Genomic DNA, 26,752 nt, shown 5'->3' on the forward strand with positions numbered 1-26,752 from the left:
CCCTCAGCTTGAGTTCCTATGGCAAAAATGCTTCGAATTTGGGGGGTTCAACTTTTCTTCCGAATGCACAAGTGCTTATTTGTCACTCCCAACCGGTGTAATCCACACATTTTTATCCATGGATTATTTTTGTAACCTGAACAGGTGCAATATGCGCCAAGAAAACGTCTTCAAAAATGATAATGATACATGGTAGATGAGTTATCCTGAGATACGGGCAAATCTGAGATACGGGCAGTGCCCGGTCCCAAGGTGCCCGGATAAGAGACGTCTGAGTGTAATTGCACTAATAAAATTGCTTTCTCCATGCCGACTCTTGAAATTATATGAGGAAATGTATAGAGATAAAGACATTTTTCTTTTCAGGGTTCTTGGCTGCCCATACTAACAATACCATTTGGTTTGGAACGCGGATATCGGTACTCCGCGGACTGCTTCCGGAAATTGGCCCATTAGATTGTCTTCATTTCTTCAAGAAGTACAGCCAAACTATATGGTTCATATGCTAAACAATCTATTTTTGTAATGGAATCAATGTGAAGTACCTAGGAGCACAGTTTACTGAATCCAATTTTGACTGACGTGTGCAATCGACCAAAACATTATAGTCAATCATAATGGCACGATAGATTTCATTCAAATTTTCTATATTTTTGGTATACTTAGATAGTGATGGGAAGAGTCTGCAAAGTTATAGCCCCCTGAAGCTACCGGAAGCATACTTTGTCAAGTGCTATCAATTTGGGGGTAAATTTAAAAATTACTGCCATCAAGTACATCGAATCTGCAAAATGGATTTGCTTTGATTGATGAAAAAGTGCCTGCCATGTTTCATGTTTCTGTAGCCACCTGAACATACCCTTTGAGTCGATTATAGAAGCTATTCTTGTCACACCACTGCCGAAAAAGAAGAAAAAAAGTTTTTACCGGGGAGGTTGGAACCCGCAAGGGGCAAAAAGTAATAATATTCCATAATAATTCTACTCCAAACCTGCGCAGAAGGATGGTCAAAGGACTAGTTTTCGATTTAGGTACGAGCCACCGTAATTAGAAGTCCCACGGTATCCACCTACAAAGAAAATGTGTGGGCTTTTTGCTGATAACTCGAAGTTAGCAAACCATAATTCAAAATTCACTTTATTTTCTGCAAATCAGTTTGGTTTGCGTGAGCAGGCAGTTTAGTGTCCACTAAACAGTGTAAATGTGTGTCTATGATGCGTAGTGCAATTCGGCGTGTGAATATGAGCATTTTGACATACATAAGGTGTTGTGGGTACATGTTTGGATAATTAGAATGTCCGGATAAATAGAGGCTTTCCCCGGCATTTTGGTGTTCAAATTATCAGGATTCAATCTGTACTAGCAAACTAAGTTAATAACCAAAATTGGGATGAAATGGGCTGCGAAGTGAGTATTGGCGACATAAAAACAAAGCTGAAAGATAAGGGACAATATTGCTGACGCGAACCAAGTACTTACTTTCGAATATAGTGGCCACACACATACTAACTTTCGGGCACGAACTAACTTTTGGACCTGACATTTGTAACATGGAGAAGTCATTTGTGTGTCGATGTACATGCTATGCGCTGCATGTGCAAAACATACCGATACATCTTTGTGGGTTGAATGCTGATGGGGCTGATCTTGTCTTTGAGAGACAGAGTCAAAAGGGTTAAAGAGTATTCATTTAGGGAAGGTACTTATTTACGGACTTTTACGGCCGTCTCAAAAATCTAGGAATGGAATTTGTGGCAGTTGTTGCGACTAGTCGATTAGGAACAAACGTTAGAGAAAACTACTCTACCTGTACAGTTTTTTCCATTGCCAGTGAATCCAGAATGACAAGAGCAATTGTATGAGCCAATTGTGTTCTGACATGTACTGTTGGCATGGCAAACATGGCTTCCAGTGGCACATTCATCAATATCTGTAAGAGAACGGAAGAACAAGAGGCGGAAAGAAGACAGGTAAATCAAGTACACATCATTTTTCTCAGGGTGCGCACATACTGACCAACCATCAAAATCTAACCCCCTTGACAAGACATGAAGAAACCCTGGGTTTCTCTCATACCGTATGTTAGCGCCTTTAAAAGCCATGGCCTTATATTCGAAACACCACTGCTTTCCTAGCTATTTTAGATGTCAAATGACCCACCCACTATGCCATACTATTAAAGTCAAAGTCAACACAGAAATTTCAATCTAAATCTACTTGTAGAAAGGAAGAGGACATATGGATATGAGTTAAGAGTAACTCTCCATCACTGTAACCAGATATTATACAGTCAGAAAGTGCAACAACATTTATTACTGGCTCAACATCCGAGTTCTAAATCCACTTGTTCACCCTTCCTGTTGGGCTGTAAGTTTGTTAGTATAGTACTTATTTCTTCATTTTTATAAAACCTACTTCAAATGTCATTTCATTTATGGAGCCCATGGCGTTATAATTGAGATGGGCTTTATCATCGAATATACCTCCATGGCTTTAAAGGTGCAGACATACGTTAATAACGGGAGTGGCACAAAAACAAGTGAAAAAGAGCTTTTTCTCCCGAAAAATGTTCGACGGCACAGCAATTCTAGACTCTGGATAGACCACAGTTCAACCCTACAGTGCAGTTTGATCAGTCTGCACGCATGCCGGTGCAGATTATTCAGGCTAGGCTGGCCAGGTCTTGAAAGTGCCATGCACAGTTTGAAGTGCGAGTGCACACTGTTCATATTTGTAAAAAAAAACACTGGGACATTGGAGGTGAGTTCCTGGAGTTTTCAGGAACAACCTAGATCAGACAAAAATGTGACTTTTCCGGGAGTTTGCTTGAAATCTCCGGGGTCACGGGAGTATTTTTGATTTCCCGGGATTTTTTTGGGGGGGGGGGGGCTGACCTGTATGTATGTGTGCAGACTCCACTGTAGCCACTTCATGTTTCAGAAAATTGCACACCGTTGCCCAAAATTGCCCTCTCGATTACAAATTCCAAATAAAAAAATAGAAATTCTGTCCAATTTTTTTCGGCTGGGCCCATCCTCAGCCAAAAACAATGAAGCTGAGAGATCGTTTTCAGGAAGTGGTGTGAAATGGTGCGAAACCCTTCTTTTGCGTTGAGTGTTTTGGCAGAGCAAATTGGTTTTTATTTTTTTCTATGCTTTTTGTTATGCTCGTTTAGTGCAGAAATTGAAGGTGCCCCAAGCCGCTTGTGTTTTGTTGTATAAGGCTGCCCTGTTTGAGCAAAGCAAACAGATCTCTTTTATATTGGTTTTGAACAGAGTTGACGAGTCAGAGGACCTGAGATCAGAAACAAAGCAAATATGATTTTTTGCGCACGCGCAAAAATATGTTAACACAGAAGGCACATGCTCTGTTCCCAACAAACTCTCACACGCTCATTGCTCTCTGAAGTCCACTGTTCCTGACTTCAGTTCTTGCTTTGTCCGCATTGGCAGTGGATTTCTTTCTCAACCTCAATCTCAAGGTTTACCACAGCTCACAGAGATGCCCCGTGCACGTAACCAGCCAGCTTACTCACAACTGGCCTAAATCCACGTTCCGTTACGGCGGCCGTGTCGACGGCCCTGCACCCCCTGCTGGCGCGAGTCGAGCGCCTTGAGGAGCAAATTTTAGCTCGCCAGGATCCGGACGGCCATGCTCAGGCGGCAGTCCCCTCAGTGGCAGATGTGGTCCAAACCGCGTCCAACACCGTCACCCATCACCCGCCGCAGGTCGACTCCGGCCCCATGGACATTTCCCTCATGCAACCCGCGCTGCCTCCGATCGCAGCGCCCATGGCGAACACTCGTGAGTCCAGCTCTATTGTTCCCACGGTCCCGCGTAAGTTGCTTGACAAAATCACACGCGGCGAATATATTGAGCTGGAGGATCTCCCCCCAGAGAATGTGGGCGCAGGGTCCGAGCCCTTGGAGCTCAGTACCGCCAACGGAGAGGGCCGGCGTGTGTCCCTCAATTTATGTGTGACCAAGAAGCGCTCCATTGTCGACTTCACTGCCTGGCTGGAAGCCTACACAATCTACATGGCCTGCGCACTGAAACATGTGCCATTCCGAGCACTGGAGCTGGTGGCGTACCAGCACATTATCTGTACTGCCAACCAGCAGTTTGTGACCCCAGCTGTACTGGGGTATGACCGTGCCTTCCGTGCAGCGGTGGCAACAACCTCGGCTCGTTGGGACACAATCGACCAAAGCCTCTGGAGCCTGCACCTGATCCGGGCACCCCGACCATCATGTCCGCGCTGCACAACGCACCACAGCCGTGACCATTGCCCACAGTATTTGGCAGCGCCACATGCTCCAGCTGGCACCAACACCAGCCGTCTTACGCAGCCATTTCTGGCCGGGGCGGGCAGCACCCGCCAGATCTGCCTCAACTTCAACCGTGGCCGCCCATGCCAACACCAGCCCTGTGAACGCTTGCACATCTGCTCAACCTGCGGCGACCGAGGTCATCCCGCCACTCGCTGCACCAACGACGGTCGCCGGGAACCCCGCCAGACGGACAAGCCCGTCGCAGCGAAGTAGTCTCCCCACGCCTCTGTACATAGCCCGCCTAATGACTCTTTTGCCTCGTATTTCTAATCGTGTCCTCTCTGACTTTATCCTTAATGGCTTGCAACACGGGTTCCCCATTGGCCACTCTGGTGCTTCTGTATCTATCATCTCTGGCAACCTCCCAACTGCCATTGAACATGCTCAGTTTGTACAACAACAAATTCAGGGCTAGTACTTGTACAGAAACATGTGGGCGCCATCTTGGTTCACGTGACATGTGTCACACCATGCTGTGTACAGGGAATCTTGCCGTACTTCGCGTCGACTCTGGCCTGTTCAAATCCACGCAAGTGAGCCACAGTTCTCTCTAGCAGGCTGAGATTTTGCAGGCACCGAGTTCAGATGTGGGCAAAGGGATTCACCGAAGGATTTTTTGATTTTCGCAATTTAGACTTCAAATAACACCCTCAAACTCGGTAAACGTGTCCCACCTCTAGGATCGTTTTGGCGAAATTCGCTTCGGTGAAAGTATGGAGCATCTTCTACTGAAAATTTTGAGCCATCGATTGTCAAAATCGGCTGATGTGGAGCTCACTTGTGTCGTTTTGAAGGACGCCGCGCCACGCGACTTGCGCTGGTTCTTTCACAAACGGAAGACACCAGTCAGAACTGCAGACTGTGACAGAGTCAGTGCAGTGCGCACGGCAAGGAAAAGAAGGAGACGTGCATTTTCCATTTGTTGCACTGTGTCCTTTGCTTTTATTGTTCACTGATACCATGTTCGCAAAATCTTGAGCTAGAGAGAAGACTGACTTACAATCTTATTCATCTAGGCTTCAGCGTGATCAGGGCCTGCTGGAGAGCCGGGTCAGCCGGGTCACGCGCCCGGCTGGGGAACTGCACGACCTGGCTGAACAGATAACACCGGGTCCAGTCTGACCCGGCTGAAAAATGTCTCAAACCAAGAGTCCATAATTATGGACTCTTGCTCAAACTGACAATGGATTCCTAAAATACCGGTATTTTACGACTCGCGGACCCCATCTGTTGCAAATCTAGCACAACCGTAGATCTACACACTACAGTCTACAAGCGACAGAAACTACGGGCAAAACATAAAATAAAGACAATCAATGATTAGATCGAGTGCACGTGGTGATGATCATGTACAATGTCATTAATGACACTTGACAGATAATAATAATAATAATGTAAGCCTCAAGCTGAGATTCTTGCTTCAGCAACAACAAGCGCTGCCGAGTCTGAGGCCATTGCTGGTAAGAATGCCTTGCGTGCACCACGCAAGCACATCAGCGCTGAACGGACCAGTGCAAAGCCAATCTGGCAGCGGATGGCAGCTAGGGTGATGCTGTATGGCTCCCCAGTCTTGGCAGCGAGGAGAGAGGCGATGCGTTTGTAGAGCAAAGCACCATGCTTTCCCATGCCTCCGGTGGTAGAGAAGACAGAAACTCGGCTACAAGGGTCAACCAGGTCAACTGGGGTCAACTGGTTCGAGCGCGATTTGGCCAGCGGCGAGCAGGAAGTCAGGACATTCAAAGACGTCGATGGCCATATGGGCCATGGCATGGGGCAGGCAGTCAAAAGCGTTACTTTTGGCTACAGCTTTTGACACAGTTGCAAGTTTTCAGCCGACTGGTGATTTGGACGATGGAGCCCGCAGCGAAGAGAAAAAAAACTGACGCTTTCCAAGACTCTTGGAAGAAAGGTCGACCCTGGCTGGACTACGACCATGCCAGTCTATAGTTTGCCTTGTTCTCTAAAATTTCCGATTTCCGGTAATAAATTCGCCTTTCTGTTTTCCTGCGTTTTGAGCAGGCTTTTTGGTTGTTTTTCTGCCGGATGATCTGACCCGGCTTGACCCGGCTGGCCTGCATGCGCCAGGTACACTCTGACCGGGCTGTGTTGAATGTCTAGAGCAGGCCCTGGTGATGCACGTATTCCAGACCATAGGAAATATTGGGAAAGGAACCGGGAACCACGAGAATAATTTTTCTGGAGCGAATCCAATTATTACCATGGTTCCTTGTTCTTGAACACCGCGCTCCACCACATCGTCAATGTTTCTGCGAGGTAAGGATTTCAGGACTACTGTCGGTTTGTTCGACCTCGGGGCGATCTGATCTACGTCCAGCTGGCCATGATACTGAGCCGAACTGGCCACTAATTCGCTTCTTTCTCGACTCGGGATAATCAAGCCGGTCAGAGTGCGATTTCCTACCCTGGATGCGATCCATGGTGCGGACTGAAAATAACTACTGAACACCTCCTTGTACAAGCACTGACATACAAGACCGGTGGTGGATACAAACTGACCACAGGAAACCCTAACAGCACCCGCTCTGTCAAAGAAAGTCGAAGGGAAGCAGTTCGAACTAGTTCAAGCACCACCAAAAAATAAAAACTAGCACTTGCTCTTGCAGCTAGGTCAAAGATCTGTACTGGCAAGTACACTTTTGCGCAGTCGCGACCTCGCGGCCCCGCATCACGTGCGGGTATCTGATGACGTAGCGTGATTCAAGATGGCCTCTGACGTGCTCCCGTTTTGTGATCCCAAATACCAGCCCTGAAATTGCTGACCGGGTCCAGCATGACGAATCGGCCGGTCCTTTCTCGGTCCAGCCTTTCCACCCGTTTGTATGCTCTCCGCTCGGCTTAGTGCCCAAGAACAAGGGGAAATTCCGCCTCATTCACCACCTGTCTTACCCTGACCGTATGTCTGTCAATGATAGAATAAACAAGGATTCGTTCTCCCTACATTTTGTCACAGTGGACGATGCCATTGAGCGTCTGCAACGTCAAGGTACCGGTGCCTTGATGGCGAAGCTCGACATACGCAATGCATTTCGACTGGTCCCGGTCGCACCCAAAGCATACCATTTGTTGGGTTTCCAGTGGCAGGGCCAATTCTACTATGACAAAGTACTGCCATTCGGGCTGAGGTCCACACCCTGCTTGTTTAACTGCATTGCGGACGCACTTTGCCAGATCAGCTGTGAACTGTTCCAGGTTCCCCACCTCCTGCACCTTCTGGACAACTTCTGGCTCTGTGGTCCCACAAACTCAACGCTATGTGCGCAGCGTCTGAACGTAGTCCTCTCCGTATTCCGCTACCTGGGAGCTCCCATTGCCGACGAAAAGACAGTCGGCCCAACCTCCTGTCTCACCTTCCTGGGCATCAAACTGGACTCCTTCCAGAAAGTGGCTCGTCACCCACAGGACAAGGTTGACGACATCCGCTCCAGACTATTGGCCTTTCGCCAACGCCAATTCTGCCGTCTACGGGAGCTTGAACAGCTGTTGGGCAAGTTGAACTTTTGCCAGCCGCGTCATCACGCCGGGCCATACATTCATGCGCCGACTGTATGATGCCACGCGCAACGTTTCCAAGCCCTACCACCGCATCCGTCTCTCTCCAGAATGTCATCTGGACCTTCTTTGGTGGTCTCACCTACTCGATGGCTGGAATGGCAAGTCATTCTTCCTCGATCTCCAGGAGACGCTGGCCAGCGACATCCTGATAGAAACTGACGCATCTGGCGCCATTGGGCATGGCGCAGTTTACGGCACGCATTGGTTCGCCGACACCTGGTCACCACAACACACTCCGCTCTGCATTACGTTCAAGGAGCTGTACCCCATCTGCATTGCATGTGCTACGTGGGGCCACCAGTGGTGTCGCAAGCGTATCCGCTTCCATACCGACAACGAAGCTGTCGCAGCTGTTCTCAAGTCTGGCACCAGTCGCTGCCCTAATGTGATGTCACTCCTACGGCAGCTTTTCTTCATCTGCGCCAAGGGTAACTTTATGGTCACCGCCCGTCACATACCGGGAACTACCAACATCCTTGCTGACGCTCTCTCCGGGCAAGATTTCAAGCGATGCTATTCGTGCCACCCTACCGCCGCTCACATGCCCACTCCCGTGCGTGCTCTTCCGTCCATTCCTGGGGAGACTTCGGCCGTGCCTTGCACAGCCGAGTGACTGAAGCCCACATGCAAACTGCCATGACAGCTGGCAGCACCGGTCCTGGGTAAGCGCTGATCAGACAGACTGAGCCCACTTATTGTGGGTTCCAGAGCATAACTGAATGTCACCTATGTACCGACTGTACACTCAGTAACTCAATATCACTCTACTATTGTCCACAATCTGTGGCACCCCCTCTACAGTTAACAGTGAATAGGAGGTTCTCTATTTGGGGAGTCGACCTTGCTTACCAGGCTCCTCATACGGCTCATTCAGCCTCTCACACTCAGACGGCTCACTCAGCCTCGGCTCACTCAGCCTCTCAATACGCCTCACTCAGCCTCCGCAGCCGGGCCCTGCCCGGCTGCCTCCATACGGCTCACTCAGCCTCCGCAGCAGGGCCCTGCCCAGCTGCTATACACACACATTCACTCAGCTCTAAGCTGTCACTCACTCGGAGCCTGGCAAAGCAATTGACAAACCCTCCTATTCCCCAAACTGGTTGCTCGTTGTGTGAGTGCGGCATGCAGATGCTTGTGTTAAATGATTTTTTTGCGCACGCGCAAAAATATGTTAACACAGAAGGCGCATGCTCTGTTCCCAACAAACTCTCACACGCTCATTGTTCTCTGAAGTCCACTGTTCCTGACTTCAGTTCTTGCTTTGTCCGCATTGGCAGTGGATTTCTTTCTCAACCCACCCACCCACTCCACTATTGTCATCATCATGTTTCCTATTCTAGTTCTCTCCTGTCGGTATCCATTATCATACCGGCCTACAATAACTACACCGATGCCGTCTACCGGCGAAACTCTGTAAATACACGGAGGGGAGTCAACCTTGCTTACCAGGCTCCTCATACGGCTCATTCAGCCTCTCACACTCAGACGGCTCACTCAGCCTCTCAATACGGCTCACTCAGCCTCCGCAGCCGGGCCCTGCCCGGCTGCCTCCATACGGCTCACTCAGCCTCCGCAGCAGGGCCCTGCCCAGCTGCCATACACACACATTCACACAGCTCTAAGCTGTCACTCACTCTGAGCCTGGCAAAGCAATTGACAAACCCTCCTATTCCCCAAACTGGTTGCTCGTTGTGTGAGTGCGGCATGCAGATGCTTGTGTTAACGATTTTTTTCGTATAAAAGTTCTCCAATATTCTACTATGTGAACTGGTCAAGTATCGATACTTCTCAAATGTAGAATGCAGCTGCAAAATATTTCGTTTAGTGTTCCCTTGGGTCTAGGCAGATACCAGAGATAATGAACTGAATGCATTTAGATTCGGTTTTGACCGATCAGTCATTGCAAATCGAATGGACCCTGCGGATTTGGAACCGATCAAAAAGCCACGAACTGCATGCATATGACAGGTGAAGGTCTAAAAGTAAAAATAGATAATGAATTTGCTTACCTGTCACTGTCGGTGATTGCCCCATGCACAGAGGAGTGATAGCACAGAAGGCGATCCATGCCAGGACCAACCGCATGACCTGGATGCATAACACAAGACCCATCTTGGATTAACAGACTGGAAAACAGTTTTTTTTAAATTTATGGATTCCCCAAAGGCCGAGGCCTAATTCGAGGGGGTCTCCGTTCATGGTTTATTGGGAATATATCTGCAAAATTATAACATACAGATTGAGAAGAGGAAGGGTTATAACAAATGCGTACTGTAGAAATCAGCCATAACATCCGTTACTATGTCACAGAAACTCTGGAAGGAATGAAACCAGCGGTTACAGTTGCGCTCACTGAAATCCAACCCAAAGTGCAACACTGGTGCCCTGTACCAGTCCCGACAACACCACTATACTTGTACATGTGTATGTCCAGCCACATTCGCACCAATTCCAGCACAACTGTACAATACAAATTCTTGAGGAGTGCCACAACGCCATCTATACATCTCGTTAAAGAACTTCAAAGTACCAAACTCGAGTGCCGCATATTCCGAGGGTATTTCCCCTTGTCCCACTATAAGCAGAGTACACTTTCCTGATAAGGTCAGACCTCACTCAACTGCAGACATCCGTTTTTCACAAAAAAAATATCCAGATAGGCGAGGGAACCGGATAACCGAACACCGTTTATGTTGTATGCATCACGTATGCTGTAAATATGTACTGTAAAAGCCATTATTCTAACGAGGCACATATATAACGATTTCCCAAAATTGACTGGTTTACGTGTACCTACAGTCCATTTCAAAACTATAGACGCGTACCTAGGCAAAAACCGTTATGCCAGCATCTATACCACATAAAATCTGTGATCACTTTGTGCATGATTTTTTCCAAATTGGGCGTCTGTTATCCAATCCTTTAGAAACTATTATGAGAGTAATTGTGGAGCGATCCTGAGCAATATTCCGAAAACTATTCACAAAAAGTTCCAGCCAAATTTGAAATATTTCAAAAACCCTGCGCGTCTATAGTTTTGAAATGCACTGTAAGGTAACGATTCTCACTTATTCTCAACGCTCAATAGGACAGTATATGTATCGATTTCTGTATAACGATTTCTATTTTAAAGACAGATTTCTCCTCGTTAACTCGCATTTCCTTATATACACGGCGTTTACAGTAAACCAGCTATTTTCTTCCAGATAGCGAGGGATCGGGATAAGAGAGGTCTGACAGTATCAGAAATGGACGGCATTCCCAAGAGGCTAAAACAATCATTTCAACCAGATTCTAAAGATATCCAGAAGCTGGTTTGGTTGGGCGTATTTCGTCCTTTGCGAGTTCTGGATGCATGCACTGCGCTTGCTGTACAGTTGAAACAAGCATCCATTTCAAATATCAAGGATTTGGGATGGTCAACTTTGATAACTTTTAAAAGGTAGAAATTAGAAAAATGAGGAAAAGGAAATCCACCAAAAACTATTTATTAGCAGATATGGGTACACGTGGACCTTGCTTGTCATCAACCAGGCTCAAGGTACCGTATACGTGATCTCTCGGATAAAAATAAACCAAGGAGGTGCCCAGATCTGCTTCACTGCACAGGCAGTTCACAACACGTATCGCGATAAGCTGTGGAAGTGCTTGCCACGTCTTACCACAATCAATGCTCTAAAGGTCTTTGCTTTTCTGCCAGTTTACACACACACACCATCCTGTATGTGTAAGGTGACAAATTCCCTTTTTCAAGTGCTGCAGTTTAACAACTGAATTAGAAGTCTCTTCCAGGATAGGGCTTTATCATACGATTTCCGCATAACAATGTCTGGTAATTCAAGTCTATAACTGGGAATATACGGATAGTACTAATTAGAAGTCCAGCAAAATCCACTGGATAAGAAATGTGTGGGGTGGTTCTGAAAATTCTAAGTAAGCAAAGCATAATTTGACCTTCCACTGTGCACAGTATGTATGTATGTATGTATGCATGTATGTATGTATGTATGTATGTATGTATGTTTGTATGTTAGTATGTATGTATGTATGTATGCATGTACATAGCAGACTCAGTGGAGGACGTTCAGGTTGGTTGTAACTCTGAGTTTCATGCCGCTAGGCAATCATCAGACAACTGATACTCGGGTCCACCCAACAGTGTGCTTATAAACACATAGGGCCACAAGCATAAACAAATTTAGCGCTAAATCTGGTGTGAGGTATGGGGAGAAAGCTGGCGCGGGCCGAGGCGCGACAGTGGAAGTGCCAGGAGGGTGGCGGGTAACAGGCAGGTGTGAGCATGAAAGCGCGGAAAGAGGCGATGGGGAGGCACTTATTCTCATTCCTGCATTTCGAGACGATCTCAGACCGCTTGTTGAGTAGGAGCTTCTTGGGTGTAGTCAGGATATGGAAATTTCCGCGGTACAAAGATTGCATTTTTTTGACTCACATCTGTATGATCGGCTCTTCTCCCGCACCTTCCATGTAATGGTCAACGGCTTCCCCTCGTTCTTCAGCTCCCATACTTGTTTTGCGAGCTCAGTGCTGTTTTTGTATTTTTCATGACGCATGGAGGTCAGGTGGTTGGCGTGACGGGCTTTGAAAGGTGTCTCTGATAGGCCGATCTTGCAGGTAGATTCTGCAGTTGCCTCATACACAATCTCCTTCGTCTGGCACTCTCCGCACAGTGGGCAGGATTCCTTGATTCTGCAGTTGCATGCCTTGGTTTGTTTTGTACCAGACCGCATTAAAGGCCAGTGGATACACCGAAGTGCTGAGCTTTCAGCCCGGGGCACATGAGCACAGGGGCAGGTAGAACCACAGCCGGAAGGTCATATGGTTCAACCCTCCCTACTCCAAAAACGTTAGCACAAACGTCGCTAGTAGGTTCCTGAGCCTTGTCTCCAGGCACTTCCCGAAAACATCCAAGCTCGGAAAGATTTTCAACCGTTACACTCTGAAAGTGAGCTACAGTTGCATGCCCAACATGGGTGCGATCATCAGCAGCCACGACAAGAGCAACCTGCGAGAGCCAGAACAAACCAAGTGGAGTTTTACCCAACAATCACTGAGGAGCTGTTGACCCGTGCCCTATCATTCGCGAAGCAGTACGCTAACATAGACCAGCAGGAGGAAGACGCTATCATGCACTCGAGAAGATCCCTGCTATTCAGCGGCGAGAGGCAGTGGGTGCGTCTGTTCTCGACTCGAAATGATGATGATGGTCTCGAAATGCAGGCATGAGAATAAGTTCCGCCTCGCAAATTTCACACCTATCAAATAAACTGACCAAGTACTGTACTGCACTTTGCCTGAGCACCCATTATTATTAATAACACAATCCCTTGGCCTGTTGTTGGCGATGTCACTCTGCTCACGCCTGCCCGTCACCAAACGACTCCCTACTTGTAGCGATCTCACTGGCCCATTGCCCGCCACCCTCCTGGCACCCCCCACCCATCTGCTGTACACTGCCTCCCCATCGCCTCTTTCCGCGCTTTCATGCACACACCTGCCTGTTGCCCGCCACCCTCCTGCTACCAGATTTGTTTATGCTTGCGGCCCTATGTGTTTATAAGCATACTGTTGGGTAGACCCGAGTATCAGTTGTCTGATGATTGCCTAGCGGCATGAAACTCAGAGTTACAACCAACCTGAACGTCCTCCGCTGAGTCTGCTATGTATGTATGTATGTATGCAGCATGCTTTCCGCAGATTGAGTATGTATGTATGTATGTATGTATTTATGCACAGTACTGATCAGAAATACGTCGTAAGGTGCATAGCACAACTCTACATGACAATGCAAGCATTTAGATATCCAAAATGTGTTGTGGGTGCCCTGGCATTTTTGGCCAACCTCTTCTGTAGATGTACAAGTCACATCTCGTCAATGATACGTGAAAAGTGTAATCAAAGCGAAGTGGTCAACACCACATCAATTGGGACAGTTTTATTTTTTATTTTTTTTAAACTAGAGCCACGTAAACCCGTCATGTGTGAGCCATGAATAAGGGGAGTGGTGGCGCGGTCTGTGGTCAGTTACAGGTGCAAGCGCAATAGGTAGGTCAGCGCAAAGTGGGCTAACAACATACATGTGTTACGTGGTACTATTGATAATCACATTACGGAGTTAAGCTGTGTTCACAACTGGCGCGTGGACGCGGTACGCTTGCGGTTCATGCGCCGCCAAACGCGCGCTCAGCCTTTCACAAAAAACAGCAATCCGAGTCGTATTTAGCGCGTGCGACACCTTCGAGTACTAATTTGTTGACCCCACCAGTCAAAGTGACTAGCATGTACGCTGATACGCGCCTGATACGCGCTGAAAATTCCAACATGTTGGAAGTTCCATTTCGGCGTGTTTCCGTACGCATGGCGCCCCAAAAGCCAGCAAAAATATGCACAAACGTGTGGTTTCACGCCTACACGCGCCAGTTGTGAACACAGCTTAACACAACGAACACAACTGCATTCACGCCTTCGTAAACAGCTTTAGATCTGCAACATGCCTGGTCTGACCTTAGGTAGGTCAGCGCAAAGTGGGCTAACAACATACATGTGTTACGTGGTACTATTGATAATCACATTACGGAGTTAAGCTGTGTTCACAACTGGCGCGTGGACGCGGTACGCTTGCGGTTCATGCGCCGCCAAACGCGCGCTCAGCCTTTCACAAAAAACAGCAATCCGAGTCGTATTTAGCGCGTGCGACACCTTCGAGTACTAATTTGTTGACCCCACCAGTCAAAGTGACTAGCATGTTTGCTGATACGCGCCTGATACGCGCTGAAAATTCCAACATGTTGGAAGTTCCATTTCGGCGTGTTTCCGTACGCATGGCGCCCCAAAAGCCAGCAAAAATATGCACAAACGTGTGGTTTCACGCGTACACGCGCCAGTTGTGAACACAGCTTAACACAACGAACACAACTGCATTCACGCCTTCGTAAACAGCTTTAGATCTGCAACATGCCTGGTCTGACCTTGCAACCTTTATCTGTCAGATTCGATGGATAATGTTCATGACTTCGCTTTGATCACTAATTGATTTTGCTATCATAATTTTACTTTGCAAATATCGTATTACCCTTGTTTTTACCGTTGAGGGTGTTGACTATGGAAATTGTTCGAAGAAAATAAATAATTTGAACTCGGATGATGAGCGAATTTAATTATGGAGAAAGGAGGAGGGCAAAACATGATTGTTACGAGTTGCAGTTAGTCATAACTCGTAACATTTTTCGCCCTTCTCCTTTCCCTTTATTTCTAAAATAAAAGATTATTATTAACTGGTTTGAGGGAAAGAGACAAACGGGAAAAGTCTGAAGAAAAATTGACTGTCACCACCAGGACTCGAACCAGGGACCCTCGCTTGTAGCCAGCGATGCTCCAACCACTGAGCTATGGTGTAGTTGCCATCCCAGCAGAGGCTGTTCAACATTTTCTTCAGACTTCGTAACTCACACTTCCTGTGAATCCACACAGGCGGGTGGGACGCAGCCCTCACTGTAACCCACACACTTCACGTACAAACTAGCACACGGGGAGCCCCAAGCCCCAGCCCCAATTATTATTATTATTGTTAAATTTTTGATAGGGCAATCCCCACAGGCCTAAGGCCTTTTGACAGGGTACCCTAAAAAATAAAGAACAGAATTACGGAAGGTATGCAAGGAAGAACTTGAGCGGACCTCCGCTGGGAGGGCATTCCAGCGGTCAGAGCCAAGGAAAGTGACAGAAATTAAACCATAGCGACGTTTGGCTGTCGGAAGAGCAAGGGAAGAGGACGCTTGAAAGCGGATGCGAGAACTAGTGCAGGTAGAATTAGAGCGATGAGAAGGGATCTTCGCTATGTTCTAGTACAGACCAGGTTTGGTTAGCAGTTATAAACATTTTTGCACCGCAGCTTACAATTGAGGCACTGTAACATTGCTTATGATGAACGAGAGAGCTTGGAAGCTCAGGGCCCTACGCTTTGCTTTTTGGCCTTGATGACCTAGACAAAAAAAGAGCATAGGGATGTTATAAATTCTTTTCAAAAATCCTTTTTTTAAGACATAACCTGGGATTCGAACCCGCACTATCGCGCGCCCTGCATGCATCCCCCGATACACTTCGCATACATACTAATTCTTCCAAGTTGTTTCACAATGTGATCTTGCATTTGAAAGCCCTATTTGAATATGCATTGTGGCCAGCCGTCTATGATGGTACGGTACGGTAGGGGATAGGTACGGGACAGGTACGATCGACGGTAATACGACACCGTCTCCCGTACCGTACCATCAAACACAGCTGGCCACATACAGCTGCCAGCAATATTCAAATAGTCCTAGCACTAAGGTAATAACAGAAAAAACTAAAAAAATAATAATAATAATAAAATAATAATCTTCTCTAGTTCGAGGGAAAGACACAAACGGGAAAAGTCTGAAGAAAAAATTGACTGTCACCACCAAAATAATAATAATAATAATAATACGAAGTAGTGGTTGCGGCTTCGGCGATGATTTGTAAGAAAGGGTTTGCTCCAGGGTTTGCGAGCTCCAGTGTGGGGAGCAAACCCTTTCTTAACGAGAGAGCTTGGAAGCTCAGGGCCCTACGCTATGCTTTTTGCCTTGATGACCTAGACAAAAAAAAAGCATAGGGATGATATAAATTCTTTACAAATTCCATTTTTTAAGACATAACCTGGGATTCGAACCCGCACTATCGCGCGCCCTGCATGCATCCCCCGATACACTTCACATACATACCAATTCTTCCAAGTTGTTTCACATTGTGATCTTGCATTTGAAAGCCCTATTTGAATATGCATTGTGGCCAGCCGTCTATGATGGTACGGTACGGTAGGGGATAGGTACGGGACAGGTACGATCGAGGGTAATACGACACCGTCTCCCGTACCGTACCATCAAACACAGCTGGCCACATACAGCTGCCCGCAATATTCAAATAGGGCTTTCAAATGCAAGATCATAACGTGAAGCAACTTGGAAGAATGGGTATGAATGCGAAGTGTATGGGGGAATGCATGTAGGGCGATAGTGCGGGTTCGAATCCCAGGATATGCCTGAAAAAATAGGAGAATTGAAAAATTTATAACATCCTATGCTTTTCTTGCCGTCAGATACGGATAGCGCTAGGCGTGACACAAACAAACAAACACACAAATACCAAATTAAAGCTGTGTGGACCCTAGCTAGCGTCAGACGTTACTGAAGTAACGTCTTCTGCATAGCTACGGGAATAAAAGATTATTATAATATGGGCCACAACCAGCTAAAACATGTCTTAGGGTGAAAATTTTCAAATTTTGTTTTCCTCCAGAAAACAGTTCTTGGGACCTTATTTGACCTCTTGAAGGTGATACAGGGCAGAAAAGTAGTCTACAAGTGCCCCAAACACCGCTTTCAAAATATGTACTTTGAAATAGAAAATGACAGTTTTCGCACAGTCTGACACAAAGAGACAACCTATTACTTAGTGGCTTTTGTGGCGGAGCACAATACAACGGAACTAAAAATGTTGACGCCGACTTGAGCATGTCAACGACATCAGTTCAAAGGCATGGCCCAAGTTCTTCCTGGAAAGCAACACGATGCGCTGGGCGGCGTTGCACTTGCATACTCTTTCGATTCTGGCAGTGACACTTTCGATCGTCGCCTGCGTTTCCGAGACTGCGTCAGACGCCTCATGAGAGCTGAACGCAAGTAACGTCGTAAGGCAGCCGGTTCGCCGCCTAAATGATTATGTACTAGCCCACAACTTGTGCCTCTTCGCTACTGGAGACGACGGGAACGATTCAGCTTCGCTGTTGACATCAACATCAATGAGATCCCAACAAATTGTCAGCGTCGCTCTGCAGACCCGCCGCCACGGACTTGCAGACACTTGAACAAACCTGGGCCATGCACAGCGATCGTCTGGCCCTGCGAGCTGCTCTAGTATCACTAGATGCGGACATTGTCAGTCTTTGCTCGCCAGCTACTTGAAGTAGAACGCCAAACAAGTGTTTGAACAAAATTTGAGAAGATGATCGCCACATCATGAATCATTAGAATGAAGTGCAGAGTGAACGCGCTCCAAAAAAACATTTTTTTCATTTCGTCATTTCCCAACTTTTTTACGAAACCCCAAAGACATGTTTTAGCTGATCGCGGCCCATATTATTAACTTAGAAGTTGCGACTTCGGCGGTAATAGTCATGAAGTTGGTTGCTCCAACGAGGAGCACGCTCTTCTTGCCGAACTTGACACTAGACTGACTCACGACTGGCATCCGGAGCACACGAGGAGCACGTCGAACCTTCCGCTCGGCAAACCTGAAAGAAAGCACCACTCCCTGCTCAATACACAGTGTTTCGGGGAATTCACCCCTCATCAGTTGAGCTTGAGTAGGCTGAGGAAGATTGTGCCTGAAAAGCACCACTTATATACTGCTCTCCAGGCCAAACCATCACCAGGGATACAAACTTACAGAGACGCTTTGTTTCCAGCGCGACAAACACCTCGTGAAGCCCCAGGTAGCAGCGTGAGTCAGAGTCGCTCATGGAGTGGTGCTAAACAAACGTTGAGAGCCAGTATAGCTATTCACAATGCTGTCATCTCCAACAACTAGTCGTAGTGTTGTCCCTCAAGCGGACGTCCGACTAGTTGTTGGAGGCCAGTCGTGAGTCAGTCAAGTGTCAAGTTCGGCAAGAAGCGTGTGCTCCTCGTTGGAGCAACCAACTTTATAATAATAATTATTATTACTCAATCTATTATTATTTTGAACATCAAAACGGTCAGCATTACCTGTGACTCTGGCGAAGACAAACAAACAAACACAACAGAACTTACTTCTAATTTCCAGATGATCATGCGAGAGAGCTATCGGGGAGAGATAAGTAAGTCGAAGACGTCCGATTAAGAAGTGGTCTCGGAAGAACCACGCTGCGTGGAGAAAGATAAGAGCTCTTTGCTCCAATAGACAAACCGCAGCGTGGAATTAGGAAACCGTCAACTGACCAATTTCGAAGGTTCAGACAACCAAGCTTGTAGTGGACAATCGGCAACCGAGTTTAATAAATTCGCGCCAAGGCGCATCAACCAAGTCTTCAACCCTTGAACTCCAGCTTGAACCAGGGAGTAGTACACTACGGTATTGTACTACTCCCTGGCTTGAACCTTCACAGATATCATCAAGAGTACATATGTTATGTACTCTTGATCATCAAAAGTCCACCGACCCCGGAGTTCATTTTTTTTTTTTTTTAGTTCATGGACTCTTGATTCCGTGCGAGCATACACCACGTAAGTAGGGCGCGTTCAGACTACCGTGAACCCCGTCAAACCGTGAATGCCGATAAACCGTGAAGGACATTCACACTACCGATTATTATAGCAATAAAAACTGCTTTATGGCGGTTTTCTAAAAAAGGTTATTGTGTTCTAGTCCATGGACCTCGTCTAAAAAGTAAGAAATTAACGAAATGTGATAGCTGAAAAGTAAAATTTCACACAAAACCTCACAACTATTATTTAAAACTCGGATGTTGAGCCATAAATAAAATTTAATGTAGAAGAGAAAGCTTTTGCTCGTTTTAGTTGCGCTTGCCTTCCCCTCTTTGGTCTTTCCATAACCTTGAACCTTCCAAGTTGGAAGGCTGTCGGTTAGCGCTACGGAGATGTGTTGAAGCTAGGTGTCAGGACGTCGAATGTCTCAGCACTCTGTCAGTTTTGTGCCTAGTTATTGCACTTTCTGACTGTATATAGTATCATGTTACAGTGATGGAGAGTTACTCTTAACTCGTATCCATATGTCCTTTTCTCTTCTACAACTATTATTTATTTATTATTTTATTATTTTGATAGGGCAATCCCCACAGACTCAAGGTCTTCTTACGGGGTACCCTAAGGGTGCGTTCTTATATTCTCTAGCTTCTAGAAGAAGAAGGAAAGAGAAGTCGAAGAAACTGGGATTACTGAAGAACGGGCCTCGAAGAATTCGGAGATTTTTGCACATGTCAAGCAAAATGAAGCGTCAAAGAGGCCGCGATCTTGAGTGATGAATGTATGTGCGTATGCGAAAAGGGAAATGCGTACACTCATGATGAACATGTGGCTTTTAGCCGGCCGTAGTTCGCATGCGCTGATCCCAAACCGCGGGAATCTCCAAGTTTCAACCAGGGAGTAGTACAATACCATGTACTACTCCCTGGTTTCAACCACCTCTGAAGCTTGGAGAGCTTGGAGAGCTTTGGAGAGCCTCCTAAAAGTCGGAGAGGATATAAGAACAGCTCTCGAACTTTTCGGAGAGTCTCCAACTTTTCCGAGAGGATTTAAGAACGCACCCTAAGAATGAAAGTAATGCATGGCGAAATAGGGATGGCGATGCAGCAGTGCGGATATCAGATGGAGCACTATTCCATCTGACAATAATCACAACACTTGAAATGCTGCTTTCAACTTTAACTTGTACTGCACCAACAATTGGCAACATGCATGCATAGGAAAGAGGATCGCGAGGGGAAACGGTCTTCTACATGTAGCTTTTAATTCTGTGTGTGATTGTTGTGAGGTTTTGTGTGAAATTTTAATTTTCAGCTATCACATTTCGTTAATTTCTTACTTTTTAGACGAGGTCCATGGACTAGAACACAAAAACTGTTTTTAGAAAACTGCCAGAAATAGGCCTTGACGGATTATGCTAATATTTTCGTGAAATTATGCTTTTCGCATTGCTGGAAAATTGCAGAATTATGCTATTTTTATGCTAAACTTAAAAGTTTTCATAATTATTTTGCCGCATAATGCTCACATATGCTGCCAATGCATAATGGTTCTGTGCAAAATAACAGGGGAATTTTTTGTAGAGGGCGTTGTACTGTAGCAGCAAAAGTTCAACGGGGTCAACGCACCGTCCGACCTAGCTACGACCATCACTGATTGTAGTGGACTGGACATGTTATCAAGGGAGTCGTAAACCTTCAACTTCCTAGTGCATCTACTTGTACTTGTAGAACATGTACAACTGTATGGAATTTGATGCGAACAGGCGGATTATTCCAATTTTATGCGATTCGTATGCAATTTGCCTCGAATTATGCGATTATTCGATTTTGGTAGGAATTATGCGCAAAATTATGCTAGCATAATCCGTCAAGGCCTAGCCATTATTATTATTATTTATTAAATTTTTAATAGGGCATTCCCACAGGCCTAAGGCCTTCTTACGGGGTACCCTATACGTTTTTGTATAGATGAGCGGAAGTCTGATAGCGTGGAGGAAATACGAACAGAAGCAGGGAGCGAATTCCAGCGATCTGCACCTAAGAAGCTTAATGCGTACAAGCCATAGCGGTTATTAGCCGGGGGAAGAGCAAGAGACAGAGTAACCTGCGAGCGGGTGATTGACGCTGTGTGTGTGGCATTGACTCTAGTCACAAAACAGTCTGTTAAGAGCGGGCTGCACACCTATGTAATGATCTGTAAATAAGTACAAACAATTTGAATCTCAAACGTAAGGAGATAGAAGCTAGCTGGTATCTGGCTAGAATAGTGGAAATGTCACAGAACCTTGGATAACCAAAAACAGTTCTAACTGCACGGTTGCTGAGGCAAGTCAAGCGATCTTGTTGCCCAGCCTGCAGACTGTGATAAAAAAAGCATTGGAACCGTACTCCAGTTGAGCCTGTATGAACGAGCAGTAGAAGGTTATCTTTGCATCAATTGTTAGACGGTCACGGATTCTACGAAACACAGCTAGCTTGTCGCCTACCTTTCGCTCAAGGGCACTGATGTGGTCAGCGAATGTCAGGTGCTGGTCAAAGGTCATACCAAGGTACTTGATGGTGGTCGCTGGTGGAATTGAGACATTGTCAATGGTTAGTCGGAGGGAGGAGCATACTTTTTTCGATCTGGAGTGGAACACAATGAACTGGGTCTTGCTGGCATTCAGGATTAGTCCTCGTTCACTGAGGAAGTCCCTGATACGGCACACATCTCGGGCCAGTTCTTCGGTAGTTTGTTGTAGGTTGTGGCCTGCTAGGTACAGGGCGACATCGTCAGCGTACTGGCGCACCATGCTGGAAGATGCTGCCGTGGGCAATTTGCGTACAGACAGGTTAAAGAGCACAGGTCCGAGGGTGGATCCCTGAGGAACTCCCCTGTGAGCTTCGTACAGTTCACCTCTGGACGTACGTGTTACCACTCGCTGCCGCCTGCCTCGTAGGTAGCTCGCAAACCATTGCAGGGCGCTATCTCCGACGCTGATCTCGAAAAGCTCCTGCAGGAGCATGTTGTGATTGACCGTGTCAAATGCTTTCGACATATCAAGAAACGCTGCCACCACAAATTTACCGGCATCCAGACTTTGCTGCCAGTCATTCGCCACCAAGGCTAGCAAGTTATCGCAGGAGTGTTGTCTTCTGTAGGCGAACTGTTCAGGCGGCAGTGCTTGGTTTGCTTGTGGAGCGTCACGCACGAATTCCATTAGCTGGTCAAGGGCGCAGCGTTCTAACAGCTTTGACATTTGCGGAAGGAGCGATATTGGCCTGTTATTAGTAGGATCGCTGTGATCACCTCGCTTATGTATTGGCCGAACGTTAGCCTGTTTGTACGGAGTTGGGAAAGTTCCAGATTGTAGTGAGTCTGAAAATAGCGGAGCGAGAACAGGGGCAATCCCGTCAGCTGCAGACTTGTAGATTGCTGCGGGTACGTTGTCGGGGCCGCACGCTTTACGCAGTCCAACCACTTTAGGTAGAATTCTACGAGGCTTGTCGGGATGCGGTCGAAAGTGCAATAGTTGTGTTCAGGCATCGGACCTAGTGGCAGTGTAGTGTGCGTTGTAGCGGTTGGTGTAGTTGGCGAACCCGGTGATACTATTTCGGAGAATGTAGCTGTGATGTCTTTGACCACTGCACCTGGTTCACGGTGGATCTTGATTCGACCAAGCAGAGTGTTTAGAACATTCCATTGGCCTCTGGGGTTCTTCCTATTGTTAATAAATTCGTTCTGAAAGAATGTGGCTTGCTTGCGACGCGTGAGAAGTTTGCATTGCCGCCGCAGTGTCCGGAAGTTCTGGACTAGTTGCGGGTCAGCTGGGTTCTTTCTCATTTTCCTGTGCGAACGCTTCCTCCTGAACAACAATTTTCGGAGCTCGTCATCTACCCAAGGGGCAGGTTTGTATTTGCCACGTAGTTTGACGGTTGTCATTGGACAGTGCTTGTCCAGGACCTCAGATACGTTGTGTTGGAATAGTCGAATTCGTTGGCATGTAGTAGTCGTGGTGTCAGTGGATGTGTCGAGCAATGCGGATGCCAGTTGGTCTCTAAAGCTACTCATATCAATCGATCTAATGGGCGGCTTTCTTGTCTGGACCCACTGCTCCTTTGGGAGGGAACGGAGGGTTACTGTCATGTCAACTAGGACAAGCTGGTGGTCCGATGCATCGCATGGCTCGACTGTGCAGCTGTTCAGGGTGAAGTGTCTGCCTTGTGTGGCCTGAGATAGGTGGGTGTTGTCGAATGTCTTGGGTACTAGTACTAGGTCTAAGATGGATTCAGTAGGAAGTCTAGTCGGCGATGTCACTATTGTTATGGCGACTGGTTGTGTGGCAGAATGTCTGCAGGTGCTTGTGGTGAGGATGCTGAGTGTCTCGTATGTTCACATTGAAGTCACCAAGAACAATGGTGTGAGACGATTTTGGTGTCTGTGCTGCGATGTCATCAACAGTGTTGGTGAGTTGTTGCCAAAATGACACTGGTGTTGAGGGTGGTCGATATGTACAGATGATATTCAGTGGATTTCCATCCAACCGCAGGTGAATTGCTGCAGTTTCAATGTCAAATATTGTTCTTAGTTGACGGTACTTAAACTTATTTCTGATGTACAAGCAAACGCCGCCTCCTTTTTTGCTTGTCCTGTCAAATCTGTGGACGTCGTAGCCTGGTAGAAAGATGGCACTGTTTGTCGAGATGGCTGTCAGCCATGTCTCCGTAACAGCAAGGATATCAATGTTGTGTTTGTGCAGAAGATAGTGAATGTCCCTAAGCTTATTCAATAGGCTGCAGATATTAATATGTGCTATAGTAAGATTAAAGAGTAATAATGTATTGCATGCATTTGAATGAGTGATACTTATCTGTGGCGTAGAGGTAGAGATGCTCTGGGAGTGCTGCATGCGTTGGTGACAATAGTATTCTGTTGTGCGGGGACTCGTCATTGTGCAGGCTTGTCCTGAAGTAACCTCGCCAATTCAGCGTCATCCAGTGGTTTCCCTTGTACCAATATTTTGTCGTAGGGAAGGGAACAAGCAGTGCCAAGCCCTCGCAATTGTTTAAATGTGGGGAGTACCTGTCTCCTTCGTGCCTGTTGAGAGGTAGTTAGGTCGTGGCTAACGTAAACCGGTTGACCGTTGTGGCGGAGCGTCATTTTATTTCTTAGGAGAGAGGCTTTTCCAGATTTGTTTGCTTTAATGAGGACTGGTCTGGGGCGTACGTTTGTGTCCTCTCTTGGCCTTCCAATACGTAGCACCTCTTGGATCAGAGTGTTTGACGGGACAAGGGCTCGTGCGAGTGAGGGGAGGTCCTCTCCCTGACATTCCGCCACGCCGTGCAATAGTACGTTGTTTTCCCTTCCCTTCTGGTTCAGGAGTTCCTCGACCAGATCTTGAGTAGTGCCATTCACGGTCTCTCGGTTCAGGCCGGGTTCGGTTTGGTTGTGAGGCTGGTTCCGCATGTGTACCTCCAATCGGGACATCCTGTCAAGAATGGCTGGTTTACCACCGTCTTGGCGCCACTCGCTGACCTCTCTGCGTAGGCCAGTGTTCTCCCGTTCCAGGCTGTCCACTCTCTTCATGAGTATGTCTATGTCACGGGCCTGTTTTCGCAACAAATTTGTCATGTTTTGCAAATTCTCATGGACTGGTGCCAGTCAGTCTGCCACAACATTACTGAGGTCGGAACGCAGGTCCGACCTCAGGCCATTTATTAGGCTCACCATGTCCATATTGAGTTCTCCGGATGGTAGAGACGGGGCCGAAGGCGATGGTAGGTTTCCAGTTGTCTGGCGCTTGGGGGCCGGAATTTCGGTGGGGCTGTCGGACCGATCCTGCACCTTGGATTTTCTCCGACTTTCCTCACTGGTGTCGGTGGCACTATGTCGGGATCCCCTAAAAGCTCTGGAGTGTTACCTTCCCCACGACCAGCGTGAGGAGGGGAGGTAACACGACTAAGTAAATTCCGAACTACTCGCGACATCTTGGATTTTTTTCAGTTTTTATTGCTATAATTTCTTTTGTTTTTTTCTGTCACCAATCAATGGAATGCCCTATATCAATATGTAAATGATGGCCTTCACATCATATCAATACCGTATTATACGCATTGATGTGCAAGCCTTTTCTTGCAGAAAATGGCACTACAGTTGAACATCGATTATCCGACCACCTCTGGGCAGACAACTGTCAGGCGGTGTTCAGATAAGGCAAATGTTCCGGATAAGAAAACACACTGTAAATACATGTACATGTACATTGTAAATAGAATAGAGTGCTACTTTTCAAAATTTTCGTATTTTTTGAATGGCTCACTACAGTGCGTAATGTGCCACATGCAAAACGAGACCAACTGATCACTGTTGGTACCGCTTACAGACCACCAGGACAGCCTGTCGCATTTTGGGAGACCTTCTCCTCCGCTGTAGACCACGTTATAGCGCGGAATGACAAGACCATCATTCTAGGAGATTTTAATGTTGATGTCCTAAAGAAGACATCACCGCAATACGGACACCTACGTCAACACTGCCAAGAATTTTGTCTGCGGAATGTCGTGACCCAACCGACCAGGCTGCCCTCGGGTACCTGCCTCGATATAGCGCTATGCTCTGACGACCTTAAAACTTCCGCATGTCATGCCATTGCCCTGCACGGCATTACTGACCATCAGCTGGTCTTAGTAAAGACTGTCTTGCCTATGACTAAACCTACGAGAGTTGTGCGGCAGTTACGGAAGCCGCCATTGTGGAAACTGCCTTCAGACGAATGCACCGATTCCATGCTTGATGCACTCACTGATTCCGCCTTCCGCAGAGTACCCCCAGATGGCTCACCAGACGTTAACACAATGGCAACTAGCTTCTCTATTCTATGCAAAAGTGTTCTGAACGAAAAGTCGCCTGTGAAACAAATTACCATCAGTGCTAGGGCTAAGCGTAAACCACAGCCTTGGGTAAGCGATCAACTCCGACGGTTGTTAGAAAGGCGCAAGCACCTCCACGCGAAGGTTTTGAAACATCCCGGAAATGAATCTGTGAAACAACAGTAAAGGGCAACAAGGAGGGAAGGCACACTGTTAAATAGAAAGCTGAGACGAGAGTATTACAACAGGGAGTTTCGAGATGTGAAGAATAAGCCAAGGCAACAGTGGGCGCTTCTAAACTCGCTCACAGGGCGCAACTTTGTCCGTGAACAACCAAAAGCTACGTTAGGCGATCTGAGTGCCACATTTGCGTCCATTGTCACTGATCCTAATCCTTGCCCACCCTTGAGCAACCTAATACCTGACATCTCCACAACAGCTGACGCAGACGCCCCATCTTTTAAAGAATTTCGTGCCGTTTCAGCTCTGGAGATAAGCGACCTGTTGAAGCATTTGAACTGTGCCAAGGCAGCTGGATCGGATGACATTCCTCCTCTGCTCCTACGCCTCTGTGAGCCTGCCGCTGCAGGTCCCATAGCGCAGATCATTAACGAGTCCTTGAGTACTGGAATGGTGCCAGATGTGTACAAATTGGCTACAGTGTGTCCTGTCCACAAGTCAGGGGACAAATCGGAAGCGTCGAATTATCGCCCCGTTTCAC

General features: G+C 47.0%; 1 long non-coding RNA gene across 1 annotated transcript; it reads right to left on the reverse strand.

The window, feature by feature from the left end:
• Positions 1–1,813: 1,813 nt before the first annotated feature.
• On the reverse strand, positions 1,814–18,864 carry LOC135812728 (uncharacterized). Its single transcript, XR_010552938.1, has 3 exons — positions 18,749–18,864; positions 9,914–9,992; positions 1,814–1,930 (listed from the first exon to the last, which is right to left on the reverse strand). It is a non-coding gene; the product is annotated as an uncharacterized LOC135812728 (long non-coding RNA).
• Positions 18,865–26,752: the final 7,888 nt, after the last annotated feature.

Source organism: Sycon ciliatum, chromosome 3, assembly GCF_964019385.1.
Source record: "Sycon ciliatum chromosome 3, ocSycCili1.1, whole genome shotgun sequence".
In the NCBI taxonomy this organism is placed as follows: domain Eukaryota; kingdom Metazoa; phylum Porifera; class Calcarea; order Leucosolenida; family Sycettidae; genus Sycon; species Sycon ciliatum.